The 10,764-nt window shown below is 47.1% G+C and overlaps 1 long non-coding RNA gene across 1 annotated transcript; it reads right to left on the bottom strand.

Moving 5' to 3' along the window:
- Window positions 1-3,761: 3,761 nt before the first annotated feature.
- Window positions 3,762-5,973, bottom strand: LOC125402333 (uncharacterized). The gene is made up of 3 exons (XR_007232593.3): window positions 5,839-5,973; window positions 4,691-4,910; window positions 3,762-4,125 (listed from the first exon to the last, which is right to left on the bottom strand). It is a non-coding gene; the product is annotated as an uncharacterized LOC125402333 (long non-coding RNA).
- Between the last annotated feature and the right edge of the window lie 4,791 nt (window positions 5,974-10,764).

Here is a 10,764-nt window from a genome sequence, read left to right as displayed (position 1 = left end):
GACTCACCAGATAGAATAACTTAGAAGGAGGAAGTCCTAACCTTGGCTCCTGGTTCCAGGGGCGGTCAGTCCGTCATGGCAGGAGGAGCATGAATATGGCAGGATAGGACAGTTTACATCAGCACGCAGCCAGGAAACAAGGAGCTATGGGGAAATGCCAGAAGTAGCACACCTCAAAGGATGCACACCTGATCACATCCTTTCCCCGGTGAAACCTCAACTCCAGATTCTCCAGTACCTTCCAACATGGTGCCTCCAACTATGAATTCAGCACCTAAAACGTGAGCTCAGAGCCAAAGCATGACACCTCCTTAGGTCACTGGGAACATAGTCGCTGGGAACAGGGCACTGAGACCTGTCCTCAGGTGTTCCAATGATGGTCAGTGTTGTCAACGGGACATGATCTGCAGTCACCTAGGAGACAAACTCCCGACACGTCTGTGAGAGAGCACATACGTCAACCGTTCTCAATCTGTGGGTCGCGACCCCTTTGACAAACCTCTGTCTCCAAAAATATTTACATTGTGATTCGTACCAGTAGCAAAACTATGCTGTGAGATGATTTTTATAGCAATGGAAATCATTTTACGGTTGGGGGGGTTACTACAACATGAAGAGCTAGCTGTATTAAAGGGTCCACCACTATCAGGGGGGTTGAAAACTTGATGTCAGAGGTAATCTCAGCCTCTGTGGCTCCGTGTCTTTGTCATGGATTATCTGAGTTAGGTTAACTAAGGTGCAAAGCTCCATCTTAACTGTTGAACAGACCATCCTATGGGTTCAGGTTCCTGGAATGAACATAAAAGAGAACTCAAGCTAGACCCTGGCATTTCCCCCTTCTGCTTCTTGGCTGCAGATGTTAGACACCTCAAACTCCTTGCCACCTTGACTTCTCCTGGGGCATGCACTGTAGCCTCAAATTGTGAACTCAAAGAAGACTTCCACTACACTGCTGTTGGTGGCTTGTTTTTCTGTTTGTCTATCTGTTTTTCTTTTCTCTTTTACAGCCATCGCAGCAAGAGGAGGAAAGGGGGATGACATGGTGTCTGTTCGAGACCCACTGCATTTGTGAACAGTGGGATCCCATGGCTTAGATATGTTCCTCCACTTAGGATCTGCCCCAGAATTCTTTAGGGTTGTTTCACTGTCCAAAGCTCTCCTTCTGCTTCCTCAAACAAGGTTCATTTCGTACTCTGGCCATGCATTCATGTATTCTTGATGGCCCACAGCACATGAGACCCTAAAGGCGGATGACAAGGTCCAACCTCCCAGTGTGTATTTTCTAGTGGATCAAAGTGCTGCTCTTTGGTTTGTGTGAGGAGAGCAGCTGCCCATTCCACATAGTGAGACATGAAAGAAATAGAGTGGGCATGAGATAGCCTCTGAAGGAAGGGCGTCAACTCTAGAGGGTAGCTGGGGAAGAAGGGGCAAATCCCCTGAAAAGCAAAAAGGGCTTTGCAGTAGGGAGAGCCTCTAGGCACACAGGTGGCACCAGAGACGGGTAAACCAAAGTTGGCTGCCTGATTATTTCCAACCCGTGACAGAATTTACAAACATCAACAGAGAAAGTCAACACATGCATTCCCAGGTCCCACCTCCAATTAGGACCCAAAGAACCAAGACTGGGGCTGGCAGGAGACTATCTTCAGATGAATGTGAAAAGCCATGGAGAGGATTCAGACGAACACTGAGACGCCTCAACCTGGACATGGAAATGCACCAGGGTTAGCCAGAGATCAAAGATGTGTTGACAGCCCTCCCCTACCACGAAACAAGTAGTTCAAATATCCTTAAAGTAGAGCGCAGCACGGGAGTCTTTGCGTTCTCCAGAATTCCCACATCATTCTCTTTCCTTTTGAATAAACAGCTGGCAGGCACGCCATGGGTTTAGCTGTGATGGCTGTTCCTCATTTTCGTCTTAAATCTATACGGTTCTGTATAGCAAGATCCTGGCTGGTGCCAACTGCTCGGCCACATGTCTGTTTTTCATTTAGGCTCTGAGTTCTTTTGGGGTAGCCGGCTTCAGAGGCCGGGTTTAGCGCACAGCCCTAATTGCGAAGCGGGGTGAGGATGGTGCTGACGGCAGGGTTTTCCGTTTCAGCGTGGAGGCAAGTAGCTTGTGGGAAGGGAAGAAAGGCCTCTCTCTGGATTTCTTGCCTCTTCTTACATTTCTTTTTTGCACTCGACTTTTTTTTTTTTTTTAAATTAGGGGCATAAAACAACAGTTTAGATAGAGTGGCTGGTCAGCCCAAGGCTTTGAATATGCCTCCCCTCATATTGAAATGTCTCCTTCTTTTCTTCCCCCTCCCAGTCCCGCCTGGGCCATATTTCTCATTTTAAAATGATGCAGTTCTGTGGCCAACATGACCTTATGGCTCAAGTTCACTTTGATTTTTTTTTTTTATACTATATGACCCAAGCTGGTAGGACCAATCTCTGCTTTGAGTATTGGAGTGCTTGTAATGAAAGGCGAAGAATATTGGCTCTTAGGGTATGGTGATGGTCTTTGGACTTCCCTGGCACAGTGAATTTGCATAGCTAAAGTTTCTTTCAGCAGCTTAGAGAAGGCTCTCTAGTAGACATGCTTGGGTCTCTATCACTAACCACAGGCAGACAATGGGAATCACTGCATCTTCTCACCTCCTCCCTAAAGGATTCAGCTTTGGCTGTAGCTGGTGCAAAATGATTTCCACCAGGGCTTATCCAATCTTTCTTGTTTTGGTACCTCACTGGTAAAACAAGGCAATAAATTGTAGAAGGAGATCATAGCTCCAGGCCTGCTCATCTTAAGCATTCCCTCCCCCTTACACCTAAAAGGATGCTTTAAACTCTTAAAACAAACAAACAAACAAACAAACACTTTTGTGCCTGGGGAGATGGCTCAAGAGCCAAGGGTACTTGCTGCTCTTGCAGAGGACCAGTTTATTTCCCAGCAACCATGTTGGGCAGCTTACAACTGCCTATAACTCTACCTACCAGATGCCCTCCTCTGGCGTCCATAGGCATTGCTCTCATGAACACACCTCCCCCCCTCACACACACTAGGGAGGGGAGATATAATTAAAAATAAGACAAATCTTTTTAAAAATGCCGATAACTTCAATGTGAGGATAAACACGCATGGTGAGTTTCCTCTACAAAATTGTACTGGGTCCTGAGTCCCTTCCAGAAGCCTAACTGTTTTTGAGGGAAGCTGCCCTGCCTATGGGTTATCAGTCCGAAGAGCTTCTAGCCATGGCTCTGCTATGTAAGGATTCAGTTCAATACTTTCCCGTTAAATGTGTTAGGGAAGCTGAGAATGATCGGGGGTGTTTTCAATCCCAGCATCCAGAAGGTAGCAGAAGGGGATTGCTGTAAGTCAGAGATTCAGTCTGGCAAGATCCTATCTCAAAAAAGCCGAGAGCACAGAGCTATGGACAGAACTCAGCTGTTAAAGAGTGTGTATCCAGCAGACACAGGTCCCTGGGGTCGATGCTAATCATCTCCGAGACTGAACATGGTGGTGCGTGCATTCCATCCTAGGACTTTGGAGAGGGAGGCAAGACGATCAGAAGCTTACAGTCATTGTTACCTGTATGTAAGCTTGCGGCAAGCCTGGGCTACATGAGAGCCTGTCCAAAACCTAGCCATCCTTCCAACAAACAAACAACACAAACAAAACAAATAGGTAAAACAAATCCAAACAAAACAAAACAAAACAAAACAACAACAAAAAAAAAACCAAGCCACCAATCAAGCAAACACAAAAAAATTGTAACAAATGAAAGAAACTAATTTTTTTTTTTTAATTACTAAGTACCTCTTGGGAAACTAGGAGGGGCGGCGGTAGTGAAATTTCCCAGTATTCCGTCATAGTTCATGGAAAGATGTAAAGGAGGCACAGGATGAAGCCAAGCACAAAAGGGAAAGAAGCTGAGCTGGATCCGGCTGTGCTGGGGAGGAGTTCAAGGAAGAAACAGGACACATTCTAGCCCTCCTGCCCTCTTCTTGACTCAGAGCCCTCAGTGTCGAAATAATTGCCCAAGGAGGCTGGCCATTGGCAGTCCTTCTCACGGTTTCCGCGTACTGCGTCTTTCCTCCTGTGCGTTTCTTGTGCACTCCATCAACTTGGTGTTTGTTGTGCACCTGCTGGACGGCATGTGGGGGGTCATGGCATGTCTCAACAGAAGCATGTAGCACAAGAACTACATCCCTTCCTTCCTGCGGGCTTTCTGAATGATCACAAAAGAGAAACGGCAAGGAGGACCAGGACTGGGAGAGATTCCATAAGCACAAGGGATGGGTGAGGAGCCTCTTCCCAGAGTGAAGGGATTGGGCAAGTTCATAATTGCATGAGCAGTGCTGAATGTGAGACCCAAGGGTGACATGGACTTGGTCTTCAGTCAGGGCTCTGGCACCCTCTGTCAGGAGAGCTATTTGAAAGGCCGCTCATTATTTTCTCTGTGTCTCTGTCCCTCTCTTTCTTCCCTCCTTCCCTTCCTCCCTCCCTCCCTCCCTCCTTCCCTTCCTCCCTCCCTCCCTGTTTCTCTTTTTCCCTCCCTCCCTCCTTCCCTTCCTCCCTCCCTCTGTCCCTCCCTCCCTCCCTTCCTCCCTCCCTCCCTCCCTTCCTCCCTTCCTCCCTTTTTCCCTCACTTTCTTCCTTCCTTTCCTTTCCTTTATTTTATTTTTATACATATGCAAACATACATACTTTTAAATCTAGCTTCTGCATAAAAGAGGGAACGTGGGATGTTGTTGCTGTTAGTTCTGACTTATTTCACTTAGCCTGATGTTTCCTGTTGCCTCTATTGTCCCCCAAATATCATGGATTAAGTTTTCAGAGCTCCGCATGATTCCATTGTATATAGGTGTTGCATTTTCTCTGTCCATTCATCTCTTGACGGACATCTTCTAGGCTACACAGAAAGACGCTGCAAACAAATAAAGACTCTAATAAAGAAATAAACCTAAAAATAAAACAGTAAAAGCAGATGAGTAAGTGCATACACAGCCTTGAGTTTAGTTTGGACTTTCTATTTGAGGGAGTGGAGGACTCACTCAAGGGTCATAAAGAAGAGGCTGTTGCGGTCAGAAATGATTCCATGGTAGAAATGGATTAGGAAGCACAGAGGGGAGAGTGGACCCCACCCCTATCACACTGAGGAGCACTGAGAATGGTATCATGAAAATATGACTTTTAGACATAAAGCAAAGCAAAACCAGCCTACAGTTCACAGTCCCAGGGAATCTAGACAACAAAGAGGACCCTAAGAGAGACATACATGGATCTAAACTACATGAGAAATAGAAAAAGACAAGACCTCCTGAGTAAATTGGGAGCATGGGGACCACGGGAGAGGGCAGAAGGGGAGGGGAGAGGAAGAGAGGGGACCACAGAAAAATATATAGCTCAATAAAAACAATTTTAAAAAGAAAGTATGGATAAAAGATATTGACCGTCTCCGAGGAGATGGTCAGTGGATAAACCACTTGTTGAGCAAGCATAGGACCTAGGTTTAATCCCAGCAACCCCATAAAGCTGGGTGTGAGAGTGTGCACCTGTAAACCCAGGTCTTCTGTGTTGGAATAGGAGGCAGAGACAGGAGGGTTCCAAGACGCTAGCAGACAGTCCATTCCAGTGTTGGCAGTGGGAGTGAACAAGAGACCCTGCCTCTGACAGGGGAAAGACTGATTCCTGAGATTGTCCTCTGACCTACACACACACACACACACACACACACACACACACACACACACACACACACAATGTAACTCCTGCATGGATTGTGAGGCAGACGGTGAGCCTGAGAAGGTTCGTGAAGGAACAAGGGACCTGAGAACAAGAAAGGCAAAACCCACCGTGAGGGCCACCAAAGGAGCTGGATGTCTTGTAAGAATCAGGATACCTCTTGTCAGGGAGACACTACCCCATCATGTCACACTCTGCTGACTGCTGTTAGTGATGTGTAATCAGCAGTGTGGACACACCACAGGACAAAGGGACAGGCACTGCCTAAGCCATCAGAAAATGACTTTTGCTCGTACAGTCTGCATTCCAGGATTATTCCTGTTTTTCTTTTATCATTTCCTTACTCTTTCTTGTTTTCTCGAATTCTTTTACTTTGTGTGTGTTTTACCCATTTGGAACAACAATCTCAAACTTAGCAGGGTGTGTGTGGGGATGGGGAGGCAGAAAGGAAGGGAAGAAATAAGTTTTTCCCCCCTCTAAATTTCCAGTCTAATCCAGGAGAAAATCTGGAGTAAGGAAAATAATTTTAGAAAATAAAAATCACCGAAAATGGGACTCTGGAGCGAAATGGAGAAGGAGAGGCCGTGGAGGGGGCAGGGTTTGGACGCAGTTTTAACGGCGCGATGATCCAAAACAGTTAAGTTTTAAAAAGCCTAACAAAACAGAGTGAGAAGGAGAACAGGCTTTTCAGCTCCTCTAACCCTGGACAGCTGGCCCATTGCCAACGTCAATATTAGCCAGAGAAGCTTGGCCCCCGTTCAGTCTGATCAAATGTGGCTTAGGAGGATGCGCGGACCGGGGCTTAGAGAGGACGCACACGCGCTCCGTGAGTCAGGATAATAATTACAGGCTTTAATAAATGCAAACACGGCGATAACAGCTTTACATAGTCAGGGCTGCCGATGCCAAGACCCGACAGTCACCGATTTGGGATGGTGGCCATAACCAAGGAGCCCACTGGTACATTCCCTCTGTATCACGAGCCTCCCCACTCTGCCAGTGCCCCATAACCTAGCAACCCCAACAAGTCAGTCTCTTGGCCTTGGTTTCCTCCAGGATCCAAACTTGGCTCCTGACATACCCTATTGCCTGAGCCTGGCTCACAATACTCTGCTCTGCATGGTCTCCCTTTTAACTCACTATGCAAATCTCAACGTTGTGGGTTCAGAGTTAGAGGTGGGAGGGACCTGTCTTCACTCCCTTCCCTTTGACAAATCTGAACTTTTAGTATTTCTTGAGAATATGACACACACACACACACACACACACACACACACACACCCCTCCTTATCCCATCTCATTCAGAATTGCCCATAATGTGGAGTTGAACAGACATACATATGCCATTTCAAAGCTTGGCTCAATCCCTTAGGGTTGCGGTCCACAGACAACTCTTCTATTCACTGGTTCCCTGAAGCCAAGCCTGCGTCCATCTTCTGAGTCTACAGTCCTCATTTATAGAAGAGGAGTCACAACGTGAACTGTTTACTCATCCTGTAAAGGTGGAGGAGAGGGTAGATGGAGAGTTCCATGGCAGTGCCCTGGGGTAGTAGATGTTCAGCTAATCGCGGCTAGCTGTGCTCTGGCTATGTGCCAGCCTCTGTGCTTATCAAGTTATGTGCCATGCTTTTAAAATCGTTATTGCTTTCTCTGTTTTCCCCTGGGAACGCTCTTACTACTTTTACAACCTTAACCCGAGTAAACTCCGAGAGAAATATCTCAAGGTCATTATAGGCACTCCATAAATACTTGTGAAATGAATGGGCAGTTGATTCTTTTCGTCTAAAGATCCCCCCCCCTATTTATTTAGTACGGCAGTGACTTTGTGAATCACGCAGAGAAACTGAGGCGGAGGCAGTCGGTGTCAGAATGGAGGGTAAAATAAATGCAGGAGACTCCAGTGGCCCCACACTGGAAAGGGCTCTTAATGTGTTCTGATGATGGAGGGCGCAACCTCCGTGGCCTCCCCAGTCCTCCTTCTCCGCCCAATGCCAGTGTCCGTGCTGTCCTTGGGGGAAAGCCAGCTCAGGGCTGAGTTGTGGCTTAAGGCAGAGAACGATTTTCAGTCCATGAGGGTAAACCCACGCTGCATGCTGTCCCAGAACAGAGGGCTTGGACACCAAAGCCGTGGGGCAGCCAGCCAAGGAAACTTGTGGCCAGGGAATCATTTGTGAGCGGAAGTCTTTCCTCTGTCCTCAGTGGGGCCAATGCAGGTGCAGGCTCTTGGCCAAGGCTATGTAGAAGGGCAGGAGGGGAGGAGAGAGGACTGTCGGAAGGATCCCCCCACCCCACGCGGCCCAGATCTTGTGTTTGAGGAGGGATGGATCACAGGACTGTTGGGGTTCTGGGATACAAATATAGCACTATGTGCAGGGGTGACCTTTGCAAAGGTCAGGGGCGCTGTCTCTGTTCTTGTAAAGAGAACGCTGTCTCTGTGCTCCCTGGCCACAGCCATGAGCCACTCTATAGAGTCCTTACAGGTGTCTCTATCCTCTCAGCAACACTAGGAAGGGATGTGGCCTACCCAGGAGACAACAACAACGGGCTGGCTAGATGGCTCATTAGGCAAGGTGCTTGTCGTACAAGCCCGATGAGTGGAGTTAGGACCCCTTGAGCCTACAAAAGAGGCAGATACATCAGTAAACACAAGTCCCTGTAATCCTAGCACAACCCTACGGGGAGAAAGGAGGCTGAGCTGAAAGAATCCCCGGAAGTTTGTGGACCAGTTAGTGTGGTGTACAAAGCAGTGAATAAGAGACCCTGTCCTTAGCAAGGCAGAAGGTGAGGGCCAATAGCTGAAGTTGTCCTTTGACCTCCACAGAAGCTCAATACATGGACAATACCATCCCCATATATATATACATACATACATAAGCATATATGCACATACATACATTAATACATGCACACACAGGAATCGCTCCCAACTCCCCAGCTTTGCTTTTACATCCTTTTTCCTGGTTGCATACTCTAGGAATATTTCTCATAGACAGACAGACAGCCAAGCCCGCCCTGTTGTTTACACATCTCACAGACTGGTCTCGCAGATCTATTTCTACTCTCACTGTAGATTTGCTACATCCTTCCAAACATGCCTTCGCCCTTACCACCCCAGGATGTCTGCTTTAGTCACCATCTCTCGTCCGGCAGTATTAATGTTGGCACATTAAAATCTGCGCTCCGCACTTACGCCTATTACTGTGGCTGTGACTGTGCTGTGACTTTGGGTTTATTCTTGCATCAACTTTTAAACCATGTCTCAAACTGGAAAGAAACGACTGCATCTACCATGCTTCTAGCTGAGAAAACTTAGCTCAGCATGCATCCGTAAAGGCTTAGTTAGTACCCTGTTGAGCTGAATGTAGGTAGCTGCTACGATTTGGGTCTGAGGTGTTTTTCATGGTCTTAAATGCTTCAATAGCTGGTGGCACTATATTAGGAGCTTGTGGAACTTGAATCCAGGGACTTAGGCTGCTCTGGGTGAACCTTAGAGGGTCATAGCCTGTGTTCGGTCTTGTCTAACTCTGCTTTCTGGTCACATACGCTTCTGCTTACATGAACACCATGGAGTCTCCTCTGGTGTGAAGGTCTGCACCTTCTCAAACTGTGAGCCACGACTTTAGATTTTAAGATGCTCCTGGTAGGTACCTTAGTCATTAGCATCACAAAAGCCACTAATGTAATTACCACAGGAAAGTGCTCTGTTAAATCCCAGAACTTTCAACGGTTTCTCTGGCTAATGATGAACTAATTCTCTTTGCACAGATTCTTCTAGATTTGGCTCACACAGTTTCCATCGATCTTCCAGTACCTTCTTACCCTTCCTGGGGTTCTAATTCCCAAGGAGACTAAATGTCTTTCTCTCTTATGGGTAAGGAATGAAACGTCAGCTGTCCATTCCATAACCCATGGACAGATGAACTGGCCGGCAGAGAGCGTGGGCCTTCCATGTTAGCACGGATGTGGGGATTGTCACTACTCTCTCCATCTGTGGCCCTGTCGGATACTGCTGGCTTACTGGGACTGAAGCCCTGGGTTCAGCTTCCTGTTTGTAGCACCACGGCCAACCTCTCTGTCTGCCAGCCAACTTCAAGCTGCACTCATCCTGGATCAAGACTCAAGGCTGCTCTCAGGGGACAATAACAAACAGTGTTGGGGATGACCCCCGGCTTGGTACCAAGACATCTGTTGACTTATCCAAGGGTTGAACCATAGGTTACACAGGAAGTCAGAACCAGGAGTTCCAGAAACATGACAGGAAATGGACTGTGAATGGGGTTAAGAGCAAGGATATAAAAAAAAAAGCATAATAATTTCCCTTCGCTTCTCATTGGCTGCTGGTTCCAACTGTGAGAAAGGTCGGGTGAGGAGAAGACAGAGAGCCACCCCATGGCAGAGACACCTTTGATTGCTTGTCATGGCCAGGAAAGGGGACTTTCCATCCTCCCAGGCTCTGCCTGAAGCTGCCTCCCTATTCCTTTGCATGTCCCTTTCTGGCCGAGGCTCTGTGTACCCCCGAAAACATCGGCAATCCTCGGAGTTCTTCCAGCAGGCATTGGAACAGCATTAAGAGCTTTGTCCATTACCCCAGTCTAATGAAATGTGCTTTTGGAGAGAATTATTTTAACCTACGGAAATCAGTTGCAAGGAGAAGATAAAATAGGGGTGGGAGCAGTCACAGTTGAGTTAGCTGATAAAAAATAATTTTATCTCCATTTGGGCTGATTTTGAAAAGATTTTTATCTATTGCAACTGAATCCTTTTCAGAAGCCTGATCTCTCTCTCTCTCTCTCTCTCTCTCTCTCTCTCTCTCTCTCTCTCGCTATTGCTCTCTTGCTCTCGAGTTGCTATGAGAACATGAATCATCTCCTTAGCACAATGATGCCAGAGCGCAGCGCTGAGGAGCGGACCCTGATTTCTCACTGTTTGTTCTTTGCTCTCATCGAGATAATCTGTTGTTATTTCTTTCTTCTCGAACAAGCATCTCATGATTGCTGAAGTGGTGAGAATAATTGGACCAAACAGTCACACGATTA

This window comes from Myodes glareolus, chromosome 22, assembly GCF_982192425.1.
Source record: "Myodes glareolus chromosome 22, mMyoGla1.1, whole genome shotgun sequence".
Classification (NCBI taxonomy): domain Eukaryota; kingdom Metazoa; phylum Chordata; class Mammalia; order Rodentia; family Cricetidae; genus Myodes; species Myodes glareolus.
The sequence above is the reverse complement of the archived record's forward strand: the minus strand, read 5'-3'. Positions and strand labels throughout refer to the sequence as shown.